Below are 7,275 nucleotides of genomic sequence, written 5' to 3'. Positions count from 1 at the left end.
TATTACTTAAAAAATCAATAATAATGCTAAGAAACAACCCACCCACTCCCAACTGTTTCAGTTTGAAAACAAGGGCCTCATGATTAACACGGTCAAAGGCAGCACTAAAATCAAGGCCAATCATACGAACTTCCCGACCACAATCAAGGGATTTCTGTACAGCATTGGAGATTGTAAGAAGGGCATCACATGCTCCAAGGCCTTTACGAAAACCAAATTGCAAACTAGGGAGTAGATGATTACCTTCAGCAAACCTATTAAGACGTTTTGCCAGAAGACGTTCAAAAACTTTAGATAATATGGGAGTTATGGAAATTGGGCGGTAATCAGTGGGACTTGAGCTACCACAAACACATTTACATAGAGGAGTAACATTACCAATTCTCCAACTAGTGCTAAAAGCTCCTCTTCTTGCTAACTTGCGCAAAATAACAGATAACTTTGGAGCTAGGAAATCTGCTGTCTTTATAAAAAACAAAGGAAAAATACCATTTGGGTCTACACCTCCATAAGCATCAAGGTCCATCAACAGAGCTTTAATCTCACGAGATCGAAAAGCTAAACTAGTTAGTTTAGCCTCAGGAAAACAGGAATGAGGAAGTTCAAGTTTTTCATTACTCTGTTTACTGTCAAAAACATCAGCCAAAAGGGTTGCCTTTTCCTTTGGACAGTGAGTGACTGAGCCATCTGGTTTAAGTAAAGGAGGAACTGTTGCATCTACACCAAAGAGTGCAGATTTAAGGGTAGACCACCATTTATGTTCCTGAGTTGTACCAGAAAGTGTTTCTTTTATGGTTAAATTGTACTCCTTTTCAGTTGAGACATAAACTCTCTGAGCAAAAGCTCGAAGCTGAGTATAGTTGTTCCAGGTCAAATCTGATCTGTTCCCCTTCCAAAGATGATAGGCCTCCTGTTTCTCCAAATAAGCACGTCTACAATCATCATTGAACCACGGTTTGTCCTTCACTCGATACCTTAGCACACGAGAAGGGATACGCCTATCAATTATGTTAACTAGATTCTCATTCAAAGGGACAACAGGATCTACACTATTATATAATTGTGACCAATTCAAGCACAAAAGATCATGTAAAATCCCATTCCAGTCTGCTTGGGATTTCATATAAATTTTACAAGAATATGATATATCAGGGACAGGCTGCTCAGTCTTCACTAATAATGAAATCAAGGCATGATCAGATGTCCCGACTGGAGAACCAACCTTACTAGTTATAACGCCAGGGGAGTCAGTGTATACGAGGTCCAAGCAATTACCAGACCTGTGAGTAGCTTCATTTATGATTTGCTCACAGCCTGATTCAGAGGCAAAGTCTAAAGCTCTTAAGCCATGGCGATCGGTAGGAGAGATAGAACTTAACCACTCCCTATGGTGAGCATTAAAATCCCCAACAAAGACAAAAGAAGCCTTTCTATCATCTTCTTGTATCTTAGCCATAATGGTAAGAAGACAATCGAAGATAGAATCATCTATGTCTGGATTCCGGTAGATCGAACACAAATAAAAGTTGTTATGCCTGCCACAAACTTTTATTACCTGAATCTCATGACATCCACATTGATAGCAGGACTTATGAGAAGCAGGGTACTCGGTCCTAATATACACCGCCATTCCCCTGGCCCTAGGGATGGCATCACGTTTCAACATTATTGGCTTCTTAAAACCAGTTATAAGGAGCTCAGATGAATGCCTCATATTAGAAACCAAAGTTTCTGAGCATAAAAGAATATCATACTGTCTGGACGCAACTGTAAGGTCTTGGATATTTGCATGAAGACCACGAATATTGCAATACAGAAGACGACATTGACGAAATCTAGGACGTACTGGTCCCGGATTTCGCTCAATGTCTCCAGACAGCATAAGAATTAATAGAAATAAAAAAGAGACAGCATACTTAAAAACTAGATTAACAAGAATTATAACAAAAACAATACGTACAGAATTATAAACAAAGTGATTGATGATACCCATAGACTATAGTAAAAAGTCGGAAAAACTGGTCAACATGGAGGAGCCGATACACCATGCAAGGCTAAATACCCTCCAGGATAGCCACTTCAACTGAAGGGAGGACAGTAAGGATGGTTTTGAGAAGAAAAATAATCAGAAAAAGGAAAAGACAACCTCTTGATAAACCACCAGGCATCCATGGCCCTTCTATTAAGCCTGCCCAACACACCATTTCAAAAAAACAAGAGGAAGAAAAAAAAATAAGATAGAATAGTGTGCCTGAGTGTACCCTCAAGCAAGAGAACTCCAACCCAAGACAGTGGAAGACCATGGTACAGAGGCTATGGCACTACCCAAGACTAGAGAACAGTGGTTTAATTTTGGAGTGTCCTTCTCCTAGAAGAGCTGCTTACCACAGCTAAAGAGTCTCTTCTACCCTTACCAAGAGGAAAGTACACTGAACAAATTGCAGTACAGTAATTAACCCCTTGGGTGAAGATGTGTTAAGTATCTCATTGTTGTCAGATGTATGAGGAAAGACGAGAATATGTAAAGAATAGGCCAAACTATTCTGTGTAAGTGTAGGCAAAGAAAAAATAAGCCGTGACCAGAGAGAGGGATCCAATGCTGATTTAAATAAAACCTGGAGGCAGAAAACAATATTTTGAATCTTAAAGATGGCAATGAAAGATGAATTTAAAATAAAAAAAATCACACACACGAATGATGGCACATACACACACATACATACACACACACACACACACATATATATATATATATATATATATATATATATATATATATATATATATATATATATATATATATATATATATATATATATATATATATTATATCGCTTCCGAGTGAGGATACGTTAACGTGGTGAAAGGGTTTGTGTCTGGCCATGATCAGCAAAGCTGTACTACTCTGTTCACCCACGCTAAAATGGTCTACTCTGAACGATCAGACTAAAGTCTTCTGCCTTTACCAATCTGCAGTGGCCAGCCCTATAATGAAAATTGGCCCAACTCAAGACACGATTAACGACATGTCTGAGGCTTCTGTCCTGCAGCAGACTAGAAACGTCTTGAATTTGTTGTGTGCGTGCGCGCATGTAGAATCTGCGACTCACATTCTTTTACCAGACATTTATAGATTTGTTTTAGTACCAACAGCCTCTTAACTCCTTATATCCAAGTATTTTCAGATACTCCAATCACCGCAAAATGTAAACCCTAAATAGCCTATTACGCATTCCCTAACTCTCTCTTACGGATCATATACTCGTATATATATTATATATATATGTATATATATATATATATATATATATATATATATATATATATATATATATATATATATATATATGTATATATATATATATATATATATATATATATATATATATATATATATATATATATATATATAAATAATATCTATATATATAGATATATAATATCTACCTATCTATCTATCTATCTATACATATATACATATATTACATATATATTTATGTAATATATATACATAAAATATCTATCTATCTATCTATCTATCTATCTATCTATATATATATATATATATAATATCTATCAATATTTCTATCTATCTATATATACATTTATATATATATATATATATAAAATATATATATAAATATATATATATAGATATATATATACAGTATATATATATATATATATATATATATATATATATATATATATATATATATATATATATATATACATATATATATATATATATATATATATATATATATATATATATATATATATATATATATATATGAATATGAAACCATACATTATTCTCTTAAATTTGTGAGGGTCATGGCAAGTTAAAAAAAATATAATGGAATTAGTAGTTTTGCCTATATTTTTACACGAATGTAACATTTAAATCCAGTATATCTGATTGACAATCAATTCCAGTCTATACAGTTTAGGGGAAAAATGTTATATTTCAGAAGGGAAACCAATTACTTACGCAAACTGAATCTTTCTCCAAAAGATACGAGTTATTGGAAAATTTATATGAAAATTAATTCCTCTCGAGATATTCAATGACTTTTGATGACCTTTGGTTCTGGTTAATGCAATATGCAGAAGAGCTTGATTCGTATAGTTCTTTAGAGGAGAGTATAGTTAGAGTACTATGTAAAGTTTCATCAATAAATTTCAACGTCATTCTTCATTACATATTAGTGTATGCGAACCGTCAAAATAACAGCTATATATTTAGAAAGATATACCACTTGTAAGCGTACACATATTCAATCCATTACCCACCCCTTCCTTTTCCTAACTACAACAAGGCAGTTATGGTGTCGGAGTGTACCTCCCTCGGGGTATGAACTGGTTATGACTAATCCCTCTCTCCACTACCTGAGGGCAGGGAGAGACCTAATGGTTGTACGTCTTGCAATGAATGCAATTCAGCGGTGCCGCAATATATATAAATATATATATATATATATATATATATATATATATATATATATATATATATATATATATATATATATATATATGTAATCCTTACATATACAGACACTTGCTCTTTATAATATCGGGAGATGGACTTTAGACACCAAGAAAAAAATTTATCATTAATTTATCATTAATTGAATGCCAAGTTACAAACCTACTAATTAGCTACCATGGTTGAGATGGATTCATTTTAATTCCTAGTACAAAAAACCTAAATTCGACAGATATGTAAAGAATTGTCATTGACTTTAATATTTCTTCGTGGCTAAGTGGTAAGGTCACTGTCATACAAGTATCCTGGACCAAGGTTCGAAACCCACCTGGTCAGATACTATAGTCTTTGAGTGATTTCGCCAAGGGCTCTTATCTCGCGGTCGTTAAGAGAATCCAGACTTTTAATGTATTAAAATATATTGCTTATATGATATATATATATATATATATATATATATATATATATATATATATATATATATATATATATATATATATATATATATATATATATATATAAATATATAGGGGTTGTATGAATCAGATTTTTACAGTTAGCCAGATATGCGAGAAATATTTAGCAAAAGGTAAGGTGTATGTTGCGTTTATGGATCTGGAGGAAGCGTATGATAGAGTTGATAGGGAAGCAATGTGGAATGTGATGAGGTTATATGGAGTTGGTGAAAGGTTGTTGCAAACCGTGAAAAGTTTCTACAAAGGTAGTAAAGCGTGTGTTAGAATAGGAAATGAAGTGAGTGATTGGTTTCCGGTGAGAGTGGGGCTGAGACAGGGATGTGTGATGTCGCCGTGGTTGTTCAACTTATATGTTGATGGAGTGGTGAGCGAGGTGAATGCTCGAGTGCTTGGACGAGGATTAAAACTGGTAGAAGAGAATGACCATGAATGGGAGGTAAATCAGTTGTTGTTTGCGGATGATACTGTACTGGTTGAAGACACAGAAGAGAAACTTGACCGACTAATGACAGAATTTGGAAGGGTGTGTGAGAGAAGGAAGTTGAGAGTTAATGTGGGTAAGAGTAAGGTTATGAGATGTACGAGAAGGGAAGGTGGTGCAAGGTTGAATGTCATGTTGAATGGATAATTACTTGAGGAGGTGGATCAGTTCAAGTACTTGGGGTCTGTTGTTGCAGCAAATGGTGGAGTGGAAGCAGATATACATCAGAGGGTGAATGAAGGTTGCAAAGTGTTGGGGGCAGTCAAGGGAGTAGTAAAAAATAGAGGGTTGAGCATGAATGTAAAGAGAGTTCTATATGAGAAAGTGATTGTACCAACTGTGATGTATGGATCAGAGTTGTGGGGAATGAAAGTGACGGAGAGACAGAAATTGAATGTGTTTGAGATGAAGTGTCTAAGGAGTATGGCTGGTGTATCTCGAGTAGATAGGGTTAGGAACGAAGTGGTGAGGGTGAGAACGGGTGTAAGAAATGAGTTAGCAACTAGAGTGGATATGCATGTGTTGAGGTGGTTTGGCCATGTTGAGAGAATGGAAAATGGCTGTCTACTAAAGAAGGTGATGAATGCAAGAGTTGATGGGAGAAGTACAAGAGGAAGGTCAAGGTTTGGGTGGATGGATGGAGTGAAGAAAGCTCTGGGTGATAGGAGGATAGATGTGAGAGGCAAGAGAGCGTGCTAGAAATAGGAATGAATGGCGAGCGATTGTGACACAGTTCTGGTAGGCCCTGCTGCTTCCTCCGGAGCCTTAGATGACCACGGAGGAGGCAGCAGTGGGGGATTCAGCATTATGAAGCTTCATCTGTGGTGGATAACGGGGGAGGGTGGGCTGTGGCACCCTAGCAGTACCAGCTGAACTCGGTTGAGTCCCTTGTCAGGCTGGGAGGAACGTAGAGAGTAGAGGTCCCCTTTTAGTTTTGTTTCATTTGTTGATGTCGGCTAACCCCCAAAATTGGGGGAAGTGCCTTGGTATATGTATGTATGTATGTATGTATATACATTATATATATATATATATATATATATATATATATATATATATATATATATATACACACATATATATATATATAAATATATATATATATATATATATATATATATATATATATATATATATATATATATATATATATATATGTATACACACACACACACATATATATATATATATATATATATATATATATATATATATATAGATTTGTATAATATATATGAATGAAATCCGGATTTGATCAACGGGGTTAATTAAACAATGCAGAATTTCTCATTTTAATTCGATTCATTCCTGGATGTTGCCGATTTCTGAATACTTCTCATAGTTTTCTCTTTCATGTTTAGGGACACAGGGAAAAGCAATGCTTCATAACTAGAGTAAGTATCAGCCATTTACCTTTATCGAACTCGACTCTCGGATCAAGTGCCATACGAATATATTAGTATATACGGACAATGGATGCGCTTTGTTGCATTCAATTATTTGCTCGCTATTTCTACATTGACTATGAAATTATTAAATCAGTGTTCAAATATATAATAGGGGTAGAATAAACATTATACTGTTATACATTATATAGACACACACACTTATAGACAATATATATTTATATATATATATATATGTGTGTATATATATATATATATATATATATATATATATATATATATATATATATATATATACACACATTTCTCTGTATACATATGTATACAGCATATACTGTATATATATATACAGTATATATATATATATATGTATATAATTTATATTTTATATATATATACATATATATATAATTTATATGTATA

Source organism: Palaemon carinicauda, chromosome 21 (genome assembly GCF_036898095.1).
Source record: "Palaemon carinicauda isolate YSFRI2023 chromosome 21, ASM3689809v2, whole genome shotgun sequence".
NCBI classification, from domain to species: Eukaryota; Metazoa; Arthropoda; class Malacostraca; order Decapoda; family Palaemonidae; genus Palaemon; species Palaemon carinicauda.
This window is presented reverse-complemented; position numbering follows the sequence as displayed.